A 19,582-nucleotide genomic window follows, 5' to 3' on the forward strand; every position below is an offset into this window, starting at 1 on the left:
GAATAACTTCAATACAGAAAGAGTTTCAAAGACACAAGAAACAAAGACCCAAATTCACGTATAATATCAGTATTGCCATCAGCCAGCATAAACTGTGTTGATGCAGGTCACATCAAATTCAGGGGAAGTTTCTGAAGGCAAACTTTCCTCTCAGCTCTTTGAAAATGAGTAATTCTGATTATCTGGGAATCTGAACTGGAGATGGAATTCAGTAAACCAAAGAGCAAGAATAGCTCATTTGATCAAAACCATCATTATGTTGACCTGCCAGTGCTTAATTCAGGTTTGCTTCTATTTTTTTTGTGACAAAACTGAGAAAAACTTTTGTTTCCATTGAATTGAAGCCATTTAGCAGATATTTTATAGCTTGTGGATGCCCAGGTTACAGTCCTGTTCTATGCCAGCATAGCATTGCCTTTGAAAAGAAAAGGAAAAAGCAGGCTGCAACGAAAAGACAAGGAGAGGAAGGAACAAAATGTATCTCCTACTTCACAGATTAATCTACCTACGGAGAGGTGGTGTTTCAGATGAGACACTGACAATCCTCTGCTGCCTTCTGCAAAGTACAGAGTATGCAGAAGATACAGAATATGTAGAAAATTAACTAAAGTTTTGTATGAGAAAAGAAAAAAGTTAAAGAAACTCTACATGCAGCATCTGGCAGTGTTAAAACAAGACAAAAAACTGCATCCTTATTCAGATTTCCCAGCACCGCAAAAAGCTCCACCAGGTGGTGGGATTAACAGCACTTGAAATAAGCTGTGGAGCTGCATTTGTTCTTACTCCTTTGCTTTTAAAAGCACGTTTCTGCTTCACCACCCTTTTGAAGACACTTTTAACAGAAGCTCCTAATAAAAACGTATTACTACTATCATTTAACGGCAGTGTCTGCAATGTGCTTGGCATAAAAGATGTTGTTATAACCTAGAAGGTGGGACTGCCATCTGCATGACCCCGATTTCCCCTCACTCAGTTTTACATGAACAAAAAGCAAACTGATAAGCAGATACAAAGTCATATACAGAATTATGTTTAGCTTTAAAAGCTACCTTCCTCAGTCGAGATGCCATCACCATTACTGAAATCATCAAGGTTGGAAGAAAAGCCACAAACAAGGCTGCAAATTCCTTTCTGGCTGGCATGTGTGAAAAAACTCACTGCCTCCACTGCACAATCAGTGTGTGCACTGAGTGAGTGAGCCAAAAGAACACGGAATCAGGTTTTCCTCTCCTTTTACTCTTTCAGAGACCATTCTCTTACATGCTATTAGCAGAAAGGTAAAATAAATGTATATTAGAAGTGTACTTTAAAAATCTAACAGTTACTTTAAAGCTGGTTTGGCAGGACCCCAGACTAAGACTTTGTTGAGGCACAGGATTTAAACCTGCTGCAATGTTACCCTACAGCAGCACCAAAATAGAGTAAATGAAGTGAGAAATTGGCAGAGGAACAGAGCACTAAGTTCACCATAGACCTCCACTGGGGCTTTGCTGTTTCCAGGATAATCAAGAAAACAAATGCCTTCAACTAACAAACAAACCCACCTTTTTTATTCACATCAGCCATTCCCTCCCCTATCCCCAAGCACCACCTGAGCATGCCTTCAGATTAAAAACAGTTCGGGTTTCCAGATAAGTCCAAAAGGAAACCTCGAGCGCAGCTGTGCTCTGCAGATAACCACCCCACCATTGACATGGGCAGGAAAAAGGACCCAGGGCCAACCCCAACTTCTCCTAATGTGAGGGCAGCTCTGTGAAGGCATTACAAAGCATGGGCTGAGCACCGCTGGCTTTGGATTGAAACTTAAACATTTAGAAGGGGTGAACGTAACAGCCACATAAGACGTTGGATTGCATGGGACAAAACGGATGTAGCGATCATCCAAGTATTGCCAAGCAGATGCTTCGCACAGTGCCACCTCTCCAGCTAAAGCCATGTAAATAATATACAGGAGGAGTGTGCCACTAATTGAGTATCTGCTGAACTGCCAAGGAAGACTCCAGTTAGAGGTGACTCTTCATTTCAACTTATGATACTGAGGAGCACCAACGTAATGAACTCATGAGGACAGGACCAAAGTAGAATTGAGACTTTTTTATATCCTTGAATCTCCTGTCCATTTTCCCACATCAAAATTTAATTTCCCTTCCAAAGAGAGCTTCTGGAGCTTACGAAAACTGACCCAAAAGATTACAAGGGCTTTGTCACCCTTCCAATCTCTCAGAAAGCTCCATAATTAGGGAGGTTTTTTCCTTTAACACATATGCCCTGCAGACAAATATATAACTCGGGCTTACAATTAGATGAATGAGTTATTTCAACGTACTGGATACACACAAGCCCAACCGTTACAGAGTTGAAAAATCTCTTGTGTCTCAAAGGAGTAAATATGCATCAAGGCACTTCTACTGGTTTGTTTTCATTTATGCCAAGACTAAACACAATCACGGCAAGGACTTGGGATGTACGTTTGTCACAGAGATAAATATACCACATGCAATAAAAACACATCTAAAAACCAAACTGCTGACCTCAGAGAGTAGTTATTTATACTCCACTTGAAATTAATTCTGCAAGCAGAGATGTGCGAGTAGGTACCCAAGACAGCAAGTCTGCTCTTTTCTCTCTAATGGAGTAATGCTGGCTCTTCCCTCCCTCGGAGCACAGCCTACCCAAGGGGGTAAAACCTCAAATACAACCACGAAACCCAAAGTGCAGGACCCGGCCAGGCTGGTCCCTCCCGCCGCTCCCTGTAGCACAGCGGGGCAGGACTGGTCCCCAGGGGATGCCGCGGGACCGGTCCCACCGCCACCGCTGCCCCCCAACCCCGAGCGTTCGGTGTTGTGCGGGTATCGCCTCCCTCCGGAGCTCCCTCAGCCCCCCTACACCGGAGAAATCCCGGCTGGATGGGGCGAAGGCTCCCCGCTCCGGAGTGCCGGAGCACCCATCGGAGGATGCTGCAAGCTCCGCCAGCGCCGCCGCTGCTCCATAATCATAATGATTTACGAAAAGCCCAACAACTTCAGAGCCGAATGAGGAGCTGGAAGGCAGGGGGAGGCTCCCGCCGCGCCTTCTGCAGCGGGGAGGGGGGGGAACGGGAGGACTTCCAGGTAAGCGGAGGGGAAGGAGGGCAAGCGGGGAGGAAAGAGGAGAAGTAGGGCAAGGGGAGCCCGGCGGTACTCACAGCGGAGCGCGGGGAGCCGGCAGGGCACCGAGCCCCATGGCCAGGGAAGGGCGGGCGGCCGCTGCTACTGCCGGAGCCGCTGTCTGCCTGCGCTGCCCGCGGAGCCTCTCCGGGAGCCCTGTCCCTCCCCTTCCCTCCGCGGCGGGGCTTCCTGCCGCTCATATAGCGCACCCTCAGCCACGTGGACGGCGCCGGGGGCCCCACCGGCTCCTCCTCGGAGCAGGGCAGGGCGGTACCGGGGCGGTCGCACCCCCTCATTCATTCCTGCTTCTTCTCCATCTCCTCCCGATCCACCCCAATCCCTTCCCGTTCCCACTCCATCTCCTCCCGTTCCACCCGCCGGGCTGCGCGGCCGCGAACCCGGGCGTCTCCCCTGGGAGCGGCGGAGGGGTAAATCCGGGCTCCGAGGTGAGCTCCGTGGAGGGTGACCACCCAGGAACACCGGTCTTCTCTCCACCCCGAAGTCCCCCTAGCTGATAATGGACTTTGTGGATGCTGAAGGTGATCGCAGGAGGGAAAGCGGAAAGAAATTGCATGCTTCTCAGAGGAAAAAACATACGGTGCGTCATTAATCATAATAAATAGTAGCACATAATCGATAATACCTTATTTTGGTCCAGCTTCAGACATGAAGGTGACTATAAAGCACTGTAGGATTAAAAAGAGTGCAGCATCATTAAGGAATCCCCCAGACAGAAACATTCCACTGATGAAGTGTCTGCTAAAACTATTTAACAACATAATGCTGGCTTTTTTAGTGTCAGTGTGTAAGGACTGAAGCTGAGACAAGAAGTGGGAAGGTTATAACACCTCCAGAAAAACAAATGATCTCTCTGGTCTTCTCCCCTGCCGGCAGTGTAACATGCACAGTGAACATCCACAGCACATGTCAGAAGGGAGAACCTATTGCTGAGCACTGAAAAACATGTTCCTTAACACTGGGCAGCCAGTGCGTAACTCCCTTTGTGAAGCAGATGAGTCTACAGGCTATTAATCTACTTACTGAAACTGCCCGCATTGTTGGTTTATTACATCCATGACAACATACTTCCACTGGAAACTGTAACGTGCTTCGTAGGAGCTGTAAGTTGTCAATCATCACTGAGCCTGTTTCCATAGAGTTGTATTAGCAAAAGCTTAAGTGTGAATTCAGGCCAGTGTCACAGCGTGTGGAGATATTTGCATCCGGGTGTGAGTACCTGGGACAGGCTGAGCTTTGTGCTTAGGAGCATGAGCCCACACAAATCTTCAAGGAGCTCCCCCATCACTAAATCTTATCCCTGGATACTGCAGAGCAACATAGCGTTGTACCCTTCATAAACAGGGCTTGGAAGGGATTTAATCTAAAGTAACAAGGGTAAAAAAAAACCAAACCCTAGTCTTCTTGTGTAAGGAATATATCAACACAAGGAGGTAGTGTGTGAAAGAAACAGTGCATTAAATAGCTCTTCACTGCTTTTTCCCAGGAGCTGCTTGCCACTTTGCTGGAGGTGGGGTAAGGCTCTTGAGGAACTCCAGTTTGATCACCTGTGGCAGTTTCTGCACCCCTTTTGACTTGATATTCGCATACCTTCAGGTAAATAAGTTGAATTTGCTGCTTCATTTCCTGCCTGGTGATTGTGGGTGAGTGGGGCTCTTTATGGAAATATCACTCACCAGCCAAGGCTGTACATCAGGTTTGGAGATCTCTCCCAGTCGCTTCTGAGGTGATGGAGGGAGTGAGACAATGATGTGGGCTCAGAAGAATATCCTATGAAAGCAACAGTGCTTGGGGAAGGGAGAGTCTGAGCAATCTGCATTTCACTAATTGTTGCGCACACATGGTCTGTCCACAAGTTTGAGAGAAAAAGTATGATCCTAGTAAAACAGGTGGTTGTTCATCATACTGTACATAAAGCTTTCTGAGTGTGTCCATAGGTTGTGGCAAGGGAAGCACCCTGCAGTCAGGAGTGTCCTGATTGATAGTTAACCAGCATGACACTTTCACAGGTTGCCCAGAGAAGCTGTGGCTGCCCCATCCCTGGCAGTGTTCAAGACCAGGTTGGATGGGGCTTGGAGCAGCCTGGTCTAGTGGAAGGTGTCCCTGCCCATGGCAGGGGTTGGAACTGGATGAGCTTTAAGGCCCCTTCCAAACCATTCTATGATTCTACGACTGAAGAAATGGAGCAGGGAATAATATGAAGCTTTCTCTGCATTTTCAGCCCTATTTCTCTGGAGTACACAAGGGGTAAGTTATGGTGCACCCCTCCAGCCACCCCAGCCTGGGGTGCAAGGAAGTTGCAAGGAAGAGATAGGGAAGCAAGCTCTGCAGTGGTTGGTTTCTGTCAGAAAAGCTCCTTTCTGCAGAGCAAGGCAGAATAGAAGGGTGCTTGCCCCAGGGGTGCCTCAGGAGGCATGACACAGTGATACAGATGGAGCACAAGGATGTGCAGAGCACAGAGGGGTTCCTCAGGTCTCTGCTAGTGCCTGGTTGAGCCAAGAGCAAAGAACCAGACCAAATTCTCCTGAAACAGCAAGGATGGAACCTATTTCTCTTTGTTATGTTGGTGTCACACTCAACCCCCTTGGATGCTCTCAGCTTCACTGATGCACCCCAATGAGCCTGCGGGTAACAAGTGCTCTCCGCTAATGCCTTAGTAATTACAGCAGGGTCCAACCCAGAAGGCTGGATCCGCTCCCCTTTATACCTTATCATGTCCCTAGCAAGTGTCATTTAGATGTTTTTGGGAAAGAATCCAGGATTTGTTTCACAGACAGTATTTCCTCAACAGCTCAGTGAATATGAAATAGTTTGAACTAACCATGCAAATCTCACTTGTCTTCTTATGTGGAGAAATGATATATTCTAAACTCTGGGCCAGGGCTTTCAGCTGCTGATAGGGGATAACTATGCAGACATCAAAGGAGCTGTATCAGCTTTCACCAAGTGGGGATCCAGCCCTTTATTCATATTTTAACATTCAGAAGCTGTGCCTAGGTAAAGCATTTTTTTCTCTATATTTTTAAGTAACCAGTGTTCAATTTTATAGCTCTTCCCTCAGTAGCAGGATTGTTTCTCAGTAGTCAATGTTTAAAGGCCCTTCAAGGCTGAAGGAATTAAGAGTGAATAATTTAAAGCTGGTCTGTGATGCACACTTTTTAACATATGTTTTACAGGCCATGTAGAACTACTTTTTTTGTCCTGTCAGTAGATATTTTACAAACATGCTGTGCTGGAACCAAAACCCTTTCTTATTTAAGACTCAGATTTGAGCCCTCCTATGCATCGGCACAGTGGCATGCTGGAGTCTACAAGTCATAACAAGGAAATCATTATCACCAGCGCTGATCAGAAAAGACAAGAAATGAAGCAATTTCACCGTTATTTCCTCTTAAACATACGGGTGAACCAGACATGGGCAAAACTGGCTCTCCCATCTCAGAAAGCCTCATCCCAAGGTAGACGTGGAGGAGCTGCAGTTTGTTTAACCTAAAGCTGCAGAAGGGCTGGTCCCAGGTGGTGCTGGAGAAGGAGGCATGAGACATGTTGGCTTTTGGTTATTTTTTGAAGGTTGTCTGGGCTATTGTTTTGTCAGCATCCTGTTACCTTCCTAAACAAGGTAGTGCTAAGAACGCCAGCTTAGTCACTCTTGGCAGTTTTAGTAAGCAATAATTGCTGGTAAATGATTCACTAATGATTCACCTTTTATGGATTTCATTTCTTGTCCCTTCCTAAATCCTTGCAACAGCAAAGGAAAAAGGCGCTTGCTCTGCAGATGCTCAAAATCAGCCCAGGTTTCAGCCTTATGGACTGGTTTCCACATTCCTCATTGCTTCCCTGAATTGTCCTGTGTTCCATTTCTATTTTATTGTTACTCCAGATTTGCAATTAGAAAGAAATTGTTTTGATTATTTTAAAAGCTCTTTGGGCCCAAAACCAACTTCAAGTACTTCAGCAAGGCGTTAAGGATAGGTACTGCACTGGGAGAGCGCAGATCTGGGCTTGTGTTTGCTCTCCCGTCCTTTGCTTTTCCTTCAGTAGGTAATCTGTCATCTTTCAAATAAGCCAATTGCCATTGTGTCTGGGCCAAGAAGAAGTTAAAATAGAAAAATCAGCATTTGGCGTGTACATGGTTGCCAAGAAGCCATTTCTTCTTGTCTGTGTAAATAAATAGTCATTCAGAAATGACTGGCTTGCTCTAAGAGATGTGCTAAGTGCTGCCACTGCACCATGGGAGGAAAACAGAAGAGGACCCAGGAGTGTGGCCAGCTAGCGCTCCATCCTCAGCTTCCCCCACTGGTTCTGCCAAAGGGGACCATTCTTCGATCAGGCCAAAATGTCATTGGATAAATACTGTCTCAGTTAACATAGCAGGGGTGATTAGTGACCTGGCTGGTTATGTCCCCAGTCCAGGACCAAGCTCCATGCAGTCAGATCCCCTTATAAGTCAAAGCGGTTTACTGGTCAATCTGTATATTCCTAAGTAGCCAATCATTCATGTTCATTGTGTATTGTACAGAGACACACCTAGTGATTGGCATGAGTAGCTGTGGAAGAGACTAAATACTTCCAACAAAACTTCATGAATGTGGAACTAACAGTAGTGACCACAGACTCCACACAATTTGGGTCTTCTCACTGGTGAGAGGGACAGATGGCCTACATATACCTTATCTCCACTGAAGACATAAAAGGTGTTTTGTATTTGAGTGTGTCAGAGGCACTGCCCTTATTTTATGTAACTTCCTACAGTTTATACACAGTGAGTAAGTACAAGCTTTATAATGCTCTCTAATGGCAACAGACTTAGCCATGATTGATAGACAGTTTTGTCCAGTTGGGGTGGTTTTTGCTTTTTGGGTTTTTTTCTGTTGCAAACACCATCCTGTGCTTCTGACAGATGTCACAAAACTGCGATTGTCTCCCCTGAACCAAAGGCTAAAGGCAACTAGTACAAGCTCAGGTTTAAAATGGGCTTTTTAGGTCACATCTTTAACTTCCGCACTTCACAGAAGCAGACTCTGGCACTGAGATGAGATAAAAGAAACAAAAAAGCATCCAACATCCTTCCTTGCTCTTGGAGTTCAAATGATGAGGAGCTGTAACAGCTCAGTGGTACTGGCATGTGGCTGGTGCTGTCAGCATCTGCTTCGCAGCACTCAGCTGCAGGACCACATCTGAGATAGCTTTGACATCAGAGCAGGATTTCTTTTGGGGCCCAACTGTTACACAGAGACAGTTTTTCACCTTCTAGGACTCATTAGTGCTGTACACAGGAGCATCAGCTGTTGGTGAAGGTTGCGATACGGCACAACCTGCTCTCAATAAATATCTGAGCAGCCAGAAGAACCTTGCAGTATTGCAGCGCATCAGATCACACAGCAAACACCACAAGCTTGATTTGCAGAGATATTCAACAGATCTGGAGCTCGAGCAGACTCAATAAAAACCAGTCCAAGCTATGAAATATTTCTTTGCTGTTACACTCTTAGATAAATGTATTTTTTTGCTATAAGGACAATATAAAGCCTGAGAGGAATAATAAACACTAAATAAAAAGAAAACACTGTGAGGATATTAAAATAGATAAAACTATAGTACCTCTGTCAGGATACAGGAAGTTAAATTCGTGTAGGAGCATTCATCAGCCATCAATAATTTACTGCAGAACAAACAAGTGGCATAAGCAGGATAAAGGTAAGTAGCTATATAGCAGAGAGAGACAGGTATGGTATGCTTTTTAGATGTTTCATACACATGTAGCATGTTCAGTCTCCCCATCATACGTTCATGGCAGCTCAGGCATCACCTATGGAAAGTCGCAACAGTAAAATTCACCTGACTTACCTTCATGCATCTTGATCTCATAGAGCCTTGGGGACCATCTCTTCCCAGCTGCTTAGGCTGAAAATCTCAGCTTTTCCCAATGTTGTGGTTTAGCTCCAGTCAGCCACCAAGCCCCACACAGCCACTCACTTATTTTCCCCGCTGTGGAATGGGGGGAGAAAATCAGGAGGGTAGAAGTGAGAAAACCTGTGGGTTGAGATAAGGGCAGTTTAAAGTAAAGCAAAAGCTGCACACACAAGCAGAGCAAAACAAGGAATTCATTCACCACTTCCCATCAGCAGGAAGGTGTTCAGCCATCTCCAGGGAAGCAGGGCTCCATTGCACATAACAGTGACTTGGGAAGATGAACAATTTCACTCCGGACATCCTCCCTTTCCTTCTTCTTTCCCAGCTTTGCATGCTGACCATGATGTCACAGTATGGAATATCTCTTGGGTCAGTTGGAGTCAGCTGTCCTGACTCTGTCCCCTCCCAGCTCCTTGTGCTCCTACTTGCTGGTGGGTTTAGAAGCAGAAAAGGCCTTGGCTCTGTGTAAGCACTGCTCAGCAATAACAAAAACATGAGTTATCAGTACTGCTTTGGTCACAAATTCAAAACACAGCCCCACACTAGCTACTGTGAAGAAAATTAACACAATCCCAGCCAAAACCAGCACATTCTCCACTTCTTATTCCATACTGTTGCCATCGTGCTGAAGTCCCACACTATCCAATACAGCCTCATTAACAACTACTTACTGTCCTTCCCATCCTTTGATTTTATGTACAGATAACATTCTCTTTGTCTGTAGACCACCCCTGTGAAATGTCTGAAATGCAATGTCCACAAAATGTCCATTTAGTTCCCTTAGTGCATGACTTTGAGTTCCAACTGTTATGATGGTTGCTCAGAACAGAAGAGGTGATGTGTTGCATGGAGTTATTGAGCATCAAAGCCAACTCAGGTTGGGTCAGTGCTGCAACTGCACTGCTTCTTGTCCTCCATTGGTTCAAGGTGGTTCCTGCTATAGTTCCTATAACATGCAATTCAAATAACAGGTTACAACAGTTTAAAGATATTTTCCATTACAGTCTCTACGCCTGGTCCCTTTGGGCCAGGTTATAGGGTTTTACATTGCAATGAACTCTTCCCATTGCTCCTAGCCTGGTTATCAACAAGGGGTTCCTGCTATAGTAATCCCCATAATATGCAGCTCAAATCCTGGGCTACAATAATTTAAAGCTATTTCTTTTACAGTCTCCAGTCCTGGTACTTTTGGACCAGACCGTAGGGTTTAATATAACTCCCACCCTTGCCCCTGCTCTGGCTAGGACTTGTCCACAGACTGCAGTCCTTTAGGAGTCTACCTGCTCTGTTGTGGGCTTACCCACATCCACATGCTTTGTGGCACTCCAGCACAACCTCATGCACAGCCACAGACTCTTGAATGCATGCCTTCTCCATTGTTGAGATGTCCTTGGGCCACAATGCCTTCAGAGGTACATCTGCTTTGGCACAGACATAACCACAGCCACAGATGCTTCAAGAGGTACCTGCTCTGGTGTGGACACATTCAGCCGCAGATGCTTCAGGGTGTTCTGGGCTCATCCAAAGGTCACAGACCCTTTGACTTCAGCTCACACTGAGTTCCAGTCTATCCAGTCCAGCAGCACAGGAGCAGCAGCAGTGCCCCGGCCATCTGCCAACACAGGCACATCACCACTGCTGTTATCAGAACATTCCTAGCAGAGAGGATGACAATGAGCACAGCAGTGCAGTGAGCTCTGAAAACAAAAAGCAGCCACTAACGAGCACTAGACTTTAATGTAGAGTAAAGCAAACCCCGTGGCAAGCACAGGACCCTGTCAATTAATAGAGAAACAGCAAAATCAGCTATAAATTTGATCTAGCACATTGCAATAAAATCTGTTGTTATCTCAAACACTTTGAGCCCCACGTTTCAAACAAAAAAGGACTGTTGTGGCTTAACCCCAACTGGCAACCAAGCTCCACACAGCTGCTCATGGGATGGGGAAGAGAATCAGAAGGGTAAAAAGGAGAAAGGCAGGTGTTCAGCTATCCTTAGGAAAGCAGGGCTCCATCACTCTTTACCTGGGAAGACAAATGCTATCACTCTGAATGTCCTCCTCCCTCCTTCTTCTTCCCCTAGCTCTATGTGATGCCGTATGGTGTGGAATATCCCTTGGGTCAGTTAGGGCCCTGACTGTGTCCCCTCAGAGCTCCTTGTGCACCTCAGCCTACTCACTGGTGGCGTAAGGAGTAGAAAAGGCCTTGTCTCTCTCTAAGCACTTCTCAGCAGTAAGGAAAACATCCCTGTGTTACCAAATGTTCCCAGCACAAATTCAAAACACAGCCACACACCAGCTACTCTGAAGAAAATTAACTCTATCCTAGCCAAAAGCAGCACACTCGCGCAAAGACATGAAACTGTGTGCATTTACTGATGGTGAAGTTATGAGCATCATTAATTTTACTTCATTTCAGCTATCCCCCAGGAGAGTCAAGGAAAAACCAGAAGGTGAAATTAGACTTGGAAAATAAACATTGTTGATTAGGTTGAAGTGTCTATTAGGCTTGTGTTTGAGTTTCCAGCCCACAAGGAGGATGGCAAGCAAAGCCTGTTAAAGACACGTTTTGACAAGAATGCACTTTTCCATGGCTTGAACAAAATAAATATAGTAATGCAGAAGAACCTTTTCAAAGTCAGGCTTATGTGCTTGTCTGATCAGCACCGTTTCATCTCTTCTGAATGTCACAGAGGCACTCAAGCTGCACCAGCGTGCAGTTCTCAAGATAAATGTTTTTCCTCAAAGGACAGCTCTCACATACCAAGGGCTGTACACGCTGCGTTAACTTAAGCACACTAACAAAATGCTACTTGCATGTGGAAGTCATCCCCTGGGAAACTTATGAGTAAACCAAGGAACCACACCTGGCAGATGTTAGTCACACAGATTAATTTAATATGGAAAGGCATTTATGATGAATGGTAGAAAAGAAATACAATAAGTTAGATGGCGTAGAAAAGGGTTTTTTCTTGCCTGATATATAGGTTAAAATAACATTCTGCCATCCTTTCCAACTGGTGGGACACAGGCAGGGATAAATGGTGTGGGCAGAATCCCTCCAAGGAGAGATGGTGAGCTCATGTGCTGGGGTAGTGCTGAAGATCTGTTGCTAACCCACAGCTTGGAGCTTGGTGTAGGACAGAGCATCTGAGATGCTACCTTGGAAAAAAATAGGCCTAGAAATAGATTTCTCAGATGTAGACTGGGAAATACTTTGGTTGCATAATTTCTGTGTGCAAAAGCTAGAGAATCCTTTGCTAAAGCATTACTAAGTCAGCTGTAATGGCTATTTTAGGCCTGGTATTAAGACATCAGTAATTAGAGAAGAGTTTGTCATCAGCAGAAAGTTTTTGGAGTAACTGATCGTGACTTTTTTTCCACTGATGTTGCAGGATAAACAAAAGCAAGACTACAAAGACTACAGAGTTCCCTGGTTGTGGAGTTGGGTAAGCTTAGGAATTGCTTTAATGATTGGAGATGAGAGCTGGACAAAAGATTTCAAAGACTTGAAAATGGTCTTTCTGTACACCAGATAGGGGCTACATTCTGAACATAACCTACATCTGAGAAATAGGGTGGAAAAATGAAGTGATTTAGAAAACCAGAGAAGAGCTAATCTAAGTGTAATAGAGTGTGATTTCTTAAAGTAAATTTAGAAGAAAGAATGAAGTTAAGATCCAGAGGTAAATACAAAATGGGATGAAAAGCAAACCTACGTTTACCAGAGAGAGATTAAACAAGATTAACTTGTAAGTTGATTTGAGACCAGAAGCGATTCTCAGGAAAAGACTAATGTAGTAGAGTGTGCTTACCCAGTGTTTGATGAAGCAGGTGAAATGATGCTGCTCAGACAACTGGCTGTTTTCTTGGAAGCTAAAGGTGGAATGAGACAGCTGGTCCAAAGTCCATGTGTGCTGAGCATGATCTATTAGAAGTTGCAAACAGAACATTTGGTGCTTTATGTAACAGTGGATTCAAAACAGCTTTTACAGAAGATACGGGAATGTTTGCACTTTTCCCAGTCTCCTACCATCTCATTGCATGTACTGGTGTTGAAGTGCTCACCTTCACCACTGCAGCCACTACAAGGTTCTGCATGCAGCCAGGGTGAAGAAACAGGTCACTCTCCAAGCAGGGAGCATGTCCAGTGCAGTTTAAAATGCTGCATAGCCCTTCTCCATGCTACCACCGAGGCAAAAGAGTGTCTTGTCGCCCAAGTCAAACTAAAAGATAAGCCCATCACTCAGGAAGAGGAGGTATCCAGCTAAAACACAGCTCTTGGGTGCATAGGAATAGTTACCTGGGCTGGGAGGTGACCTGCTTCATAGTTGGAAAGCAGGTGGCAGATTTGAGTGAGTTGTCACTTTAGACCAAGTTAAGGGAGGTGAGCCTCACCCTTAGGAATGAATAAACCCATCTGCCTTAAGATAAGAACTCTTGATTCCAGTGAAGGAGAGAAAAGATGTGGTGTACAAGATGACTCAGCTGCCAACAGGGTGAAGCCATGAAATGGGCAAATGGGATTTGCTCAGCCTTGCAAAATTAAAGCTGAGGGGGAATCCAATTGTTGTTGATTGATTGGGAAGTGAATGTCAGGGAAGGGGGGAATATATAGCGGCTGAAGGAGGAATGAGTATCAGCTGCAGGTGGATGTATTCAGGCTGTAAATTAAAATAATATTAATAACTATCACAAAAGAAGACAAAAAGAGGCAAGAAAGCCTCCAGAGGAAAAGGGAAAATGAATTCTCCAAAGTTTACATACGGGACTTGATGCATTCCCATGGAGTATTTTATATGGCTTCTTGTATGAGAAAACAACCTACCTTAATGAATCAGACCTATACCTCATTATATAAGGAAATGTAGCTTGATGTTGCATATGCTGAAAGATATCCATTGCTAGCAAGTGGCACCAGTCACATTGTACTGAAAGTAAGAAACAAAGATAGATACAGAACAGCCTACTCCCAGCAAAGGCCACCATCCAAGATCCTTTCCTAACCTTTCTGAGGGGCAAAAGGATGCCTGGTTTGCTCCTATGAGAGTTCTGAGGTTATGGTCAACCCAAAGAAGGCTGAAAATAGACAGCTGCCTATCATGGGAAGTGCTATTGAAATCACAGAATCATAGAATGGTTGGGTTGGAAAGAACCTTAAGATCATCTAGTTCCAACCCCCTCTGCTATTATTATGTTCACACAGTCATGAACTATGCAAAGTTAAAGTTTCCCAAAGGTAAATAATTCCAAAATGCAGTTTTCAAAGGTTTGCTTCTGGGCAGAAGAAGGATTTTTTCATTTAAAAAAAGAAGAAGCTAGCTGGTACAGCACGGTAGTGTTTCCACAGTATAGCGTGAGCTACTGTTCCATTTCCTCTGTTACAGCTAGTTTGTGTCATCAAATGCACTTTTTCTCCTTTTCCGTACTTACGATATATTTTGAGCAGTTTGAGAAGTCGAATTAAGTTTTGATTAAGATACAGGGGAAAAAAATCCCAGCTGTGATCCAGGTTGACATTCCAGTTTCATCACTGTTAATTAAACAGGGTGCATTTCAAAGTGAGCTTAATGAATACATACAAGGTTGATATGCCTTTGCAGTTGTCCCAGTCTTCCCCTATTTCTTCTAGAAGACATTTTCCCCTGGTTGAGAACTCTCCTACATGGTGTGCCTGAGCACTGAAACTTATCTATTGATAAGTTCAGACACAAGGGCTCCATCCTCAGCTGGTGTAAGTCAGCTTTTTGGCGCCTTCCATAGATCTATGATGATTTGTATCATCCAGGGATCTGCCTTCACCTTTTATTCTGTAGAACACTTGTGTCTTTCCTTTTGCTTACCATTCATATCATTAAAAGTTCCATCTAACCCTATGTAAAGTATATGTCATAGCAACATAGAAGCTGAAAATGTACAGTTGACTAAGAAATAAACCGCTGGGCTGTTACATACCCTTTTTTCCCCTGATATCTTCATAGATCTTCTCAGTGATATACTCTGCCTCTCTTTATTTCAGAAATACACTCACCTTAGAGCATATAAAATGCTGTTTCTCTGTTCCACTTCCATTCTCTTTATTGTATTAAAGCCTGGTGTATTGTCATTATTACATGATATCTATATACTTTACACTGTCATTATTCCTACAGTCGCCATCAAGGGTTAAGGACCTATTTAATATGAACACACTAGCTTATACTCAGCCACTCCTCCCTGAAGAGCAGTTTGCAGTAGGAGCTGAGATACCATTGTTATGGGATGCTTTTATGCCTCTGAGCACTGCAAAACTGTTTCTTGTTTTACACCAAGGAAAATGAGCAAAGGAGGAAACAGTATGTATAAGGACAACAGGACAGAGCACAATGCATACACCACCTCCCAGCTGCCCTCATGATGCATTAACTGCTCCACAAAGGAGTCAGAAGAGCTATTTTCTCTCTGTCTCAGAAACTAGAAGGTTATGGACATTGGTACCACCTGAAAAGGGCTAAGCAAACTCAATCCTTCATATCTTCATTTGTCACTTGAAAGAGGTATAAGACAGAAGAACTGTTGCTTCCTGGGGCAGCAGCTCAGAAGTCTTGTCCTATTTTGTTTACAAAACTATTCTTGCCTGTGCAGACCACATCCTTGCAATCATTCCCATGACTGTGTAGCATGTAGTTACGTTAAAAAAAAGATTAGCTCTCTTTTTAGCAAATAAAACAACCTGCTGTATTTTTATCTACTTATATATTTCCTCTGCAGAACAGAGGAGAATGTGGACTTTTAGGTATAGAAAAGTATATGAAAGCTTTAAAATAAATTTAATATGGGGATCAGCCAAAAGATCTGGACAAATCATCTGATCTGATGTGTGGAGCAACACAGTCCACAGGGGTTTATTCAGTTAACCCCTATTAAGTGGAACAAGGAGCATTTGTCTGAAAGATATCTAAGGCTCCCAGAAGCCAAGAAGCCACCACTTCTGGTACTCTTTGGCAATAGTTTGTCTCACCTATTGCACAAAACCCCCCATTTTGTATTTTCCTCACGTTCATCTGGCTTCAGCCTATAGCTGTTAATTCTTGCTTCTCTCTGCTAGATAACAGTGCCCATTGGAAACAGAATTGTCTTCATTTGAAGGTCCTCCATGCCATAATCAAGTTAGCACTGTGATCTGCTTTTGATTAATTAAATAAATTGAGTTTTTCCGATCTCTCACGTGGGATATATCTGACCAGATGTGAACTTCCCAACAGATGGCTATACAGCAGTAGTCACCATCTCTTTGGAGTCAGCACAGAGAAATGAGCCCTTCCAGGGTGAAGTTCATCTCAACATGTATGCTTAAACCAGAGCAAATAAATGTCCCTTTCAGCTTGCCTATTTCTCTCCAGCAACAATTAAGGAAGCCTGTACTGACTGGCTTTTATGTCACTGCCTGCATTATAGACCTCTGAATCTTACTCTTCGACTAAGTCATTTTCACAGCTTTGAATCATTTTCTTGCCTTTCTTCTCTACATATCACACTGATAAGACTTTGCAGCATCTCCAGCAGATGCATGATACTAACACCTAAATATGAGAAGGCCTCACTTTAAATACTGGGAGAGCACACTGTGGCAGTTCACTGAAAATCTAGTTAGGGAGATATGGCTGGATTTCAATATGTATGTTGTCCACAGCCTCTGCTTTCTATTGATTTACCTTGCTAATGATATGCATATGGCACTGATGAGGAAACACCTTAATAATTATGGTCGTCCTGGAAAAAGACCAGATGATGCCACTGTTAATCTTGATATTTTTGTTCCATATCTGTTCTCCATCTTTCTGACACTAACAACCCCTGCAGCATCACAGACTTCAGCTCCTTCCATCCATCTTGGTTTCCAGCATTAGCCATTGAGCTGTGTAATCATACCAGGCTCAGCCACTAGCCCAGCCAGCCAGCTGCCAGTTGTTTTATTTTTAAACAAATACTTACATCTGTTGAGTTACAAAGCAGAGAGAAATAAACCCATTCTTGATGGCTTTTTTTTTTTCCTCTGCCACTTGAAGTCAGGCTATGAATTGCACAATCTCTGCAACAAAAGACAAAGGATTCATGCATCTGGGCACATCCCCTTTCATTTATATAAAGCATGTTTAAGTGTTGGTTTATTAGGTCCAAAGGAAAGAATTGTAATAGAAATCCTTTCTCTTGCCCAACACCTTATCCCTGTTTCACGCGTGGCTGGTTGTAATGCTCTCATGTGATAAATATCATAGGTATAATATATTGATATATTGCTTCATCAGTGACTAAGGTGATAGGACAGGAGGTGATGGGTTCAAACTTAAAAAAAGGGAAGTTCAGGTTAGATATAAGAAAGAAGTTCTTTATTGTGAGGGTGGTGAGGCACTGGAATGGGTTGCCCAAAGAACTGGTAAATTCTGCATTCCTGTCAGTGTTCAAGGCAAGGTTGAACAGAGCCTTGAGCAACTGGTCTAGTGTGAGGTGTCCCTGCCCATGGCAGGGGGGTTGGAACTGGATGATCTTAAAGTGCTTTCCAACCCAAACCATTCTATGCTTCTATGCTCACTCGCCTGGGTAGCAGGCATGGCTGAATAAGAATGTGCATGTCTTTCTGGCTGGGGGAAAGTAGAAGTTTTCCCATTAGAGTCCTGATCTTCGCTTTGGGGGTCTTCTACCACAAACTGTAGGGACAGGCAGCATGCTATAATAACCCCTCTCTTCTGTCTTGCCCACTGTCCCCCCATCCCTGTCTCCTTCACTACATTTACTAGCTGTGATTGCAGACACTTTCAGAAAAATACACTTTTGGACAAGTGTTGCCACTTTTTCTTACCTGAGGCTGTGCCCCCACACATGTACAGGCTGTGTTAGAGGACCAAGTTTCAGCCTACACTTGCTGTATCATCTCACATCAACCTCATCTTTACCTATAACCTGGTCCAATAATGATCACGAAGGCAGATTGTACTGCCTGTTCATGATGTTCCCTTCTCACATGCTCATACCACGGCTTTCTTTTGGAGAAAGCAAGAATAAACTGTGGTAGAGAAGAGATTCCTCCAAGGAATTTATTCTTATCATTAAATTTTGCTGCACACTATTGCAGTCAGTGAGCCAAGATGGTTCAGGTGAGACCACAAAATGCCCCTACAGCTCCCTCCACATTAGTCTATGAGTGATTTATATCCATCTAGTTTTAGCTGTTAGGAATCAGCGTTGAGTTGAATCAGTATGATGTGGGATTCCATTGATTTGAGAAGGTTCACACAATGGGTTTAAATAATCATTTTCAAAGTGTTTCATACCCTTAGTTAAAAAAAAAAGGACACATAAACCAGTTCGAGAGCTACAAATAAAACAAGTATTTTTAGTGGTGGGTCATTGCAGGGGTAGTAAAGACTAGGCAAAGCTGAAACCCTTGTGGGATAAATGTGGAAGTGCTGGAGACATGAAATAATTCCATAAGAATGCAAACCATGTCTGGTATTTTGAAGCTAATCTTTACTTAGCTAATATAATCCTGCATTAGAAAGAAAGAAATAAAATAGGCTTTAATTTCTTCCCTTATTTTCCTGCTATTTATATCAGAGGATTTTTATAATCATCTGTTCACAACATCACACAAACAACCCTGTGACAATTGGAGTAATGTTTCCTAGAGGATTAGGGGAATGTGTAGAAAGACTCATTGCTTCATGTGGGGACAATCAAACACCCATTGCAGGCATCTTTGTTCTTTAATTTCTTTGTGCTGGTACCTTGATTTGTTTCTCAAATTTAACAAAGAAGGGTATGAAGCCACTAAAAAATCTAAAATTACAATGGAACCATATGGAAATATTAAGTTTAGAAAGTCTAAGCATTTAAACCAACTGTTCAGGGTATTTTCCCCTTAATGTGCTTACATAAATCACATTAGTTTTTATGAGAGTTATTTTTCAAATTTATAGACTTTTTTTTCAGATGGATCTTCATCTCCCAAGGTAGCATATGCGGAGCCTGAGTGTGCTTCTGCAAGTTAAAGACTAGGGAACTTAAATGGTAACTCTGACACTGGATTTGTGGATGTCATTGCATACACCGGTTACCCCAGGACTTTTGGAATAAATAGCATAATCATATAATACTATTTTAGCTTTTAATTTCTGATGCTCAGCTTTAGAAAGCTGAATTGTCATTTCTGGATACACAGCATTCACATTACTGATGTAACAGGCAGAATTTGTGTGGCAGTTTTAGAACTGGTCTGTGCTGTCTTCATCTATAACAAAATCTGAAGAGAAATCACTGCCACTCTTTGAGCGAACAGGTCACAGAACTGCCTGTCTTGGGCTTCTCATCAATGTTTCACAAAAATCCCCCATTCCTGGAAATAGATGATTTGGGGGTGTTGTGGTTTAACCCTGGTAGGCAGCTCAGCCCCTCACAGTGGGATGGGGAGAGAATCAGAAGGGTAAAAGTGAGAAGACTTGTGGGTTGAGATTAAGGCAGTTTAATAGG

At 43.6% G+C, this 19,582-nt stretch overlaps 2 protein-coding genes across 3 annotated transcripts in view; both read right to left on the reverse strand.

The window, feature by feature from the left end:
- Positions 1–3,201, reverse strand: part of ST3GAL1 (ST3 beta-galactoside alpha-2,3-sialyltransferase 1) — a 71,049-nt gene extending 67,848 nt beyond the window's left edge. The window contains exon 1 of the mRNA XM_061374117.1: positions 3,185–3,201. The gene's annotated coding sequence lies outside the window, so the exon portion shown is untranslated. The remainder of the gene's footprint in view (positions 1–3,184) is intronic.
- The window catches only part of ZFAT (zinc finger and AT-hook domain containing), a 983,920-nt gene that overhangs the window by 478,870 nt on the left and 485,468 nt on the right, over positions 1–19,582 (reverse strand). The window lies entirely within an intron of this gene.

The sequence above is a fragment of the Neopsephotus bourkii genome, unplaced genomic scaffold (genome assembly GCF_033783945.1).
Source record: "Neopsephotus bourkii isolate Nb327-2 ecotype Australia unplaced genomic scaffold, CSIRO-AGI_Nbou_v1 NB_1637, whole genome shotgun sequence".
NCBI lineage: Eukaryota > Metazoa > Chordata > Aves > Psittaciformes > Psittacidae > Neopsephotus > Neopsephotus bourkii.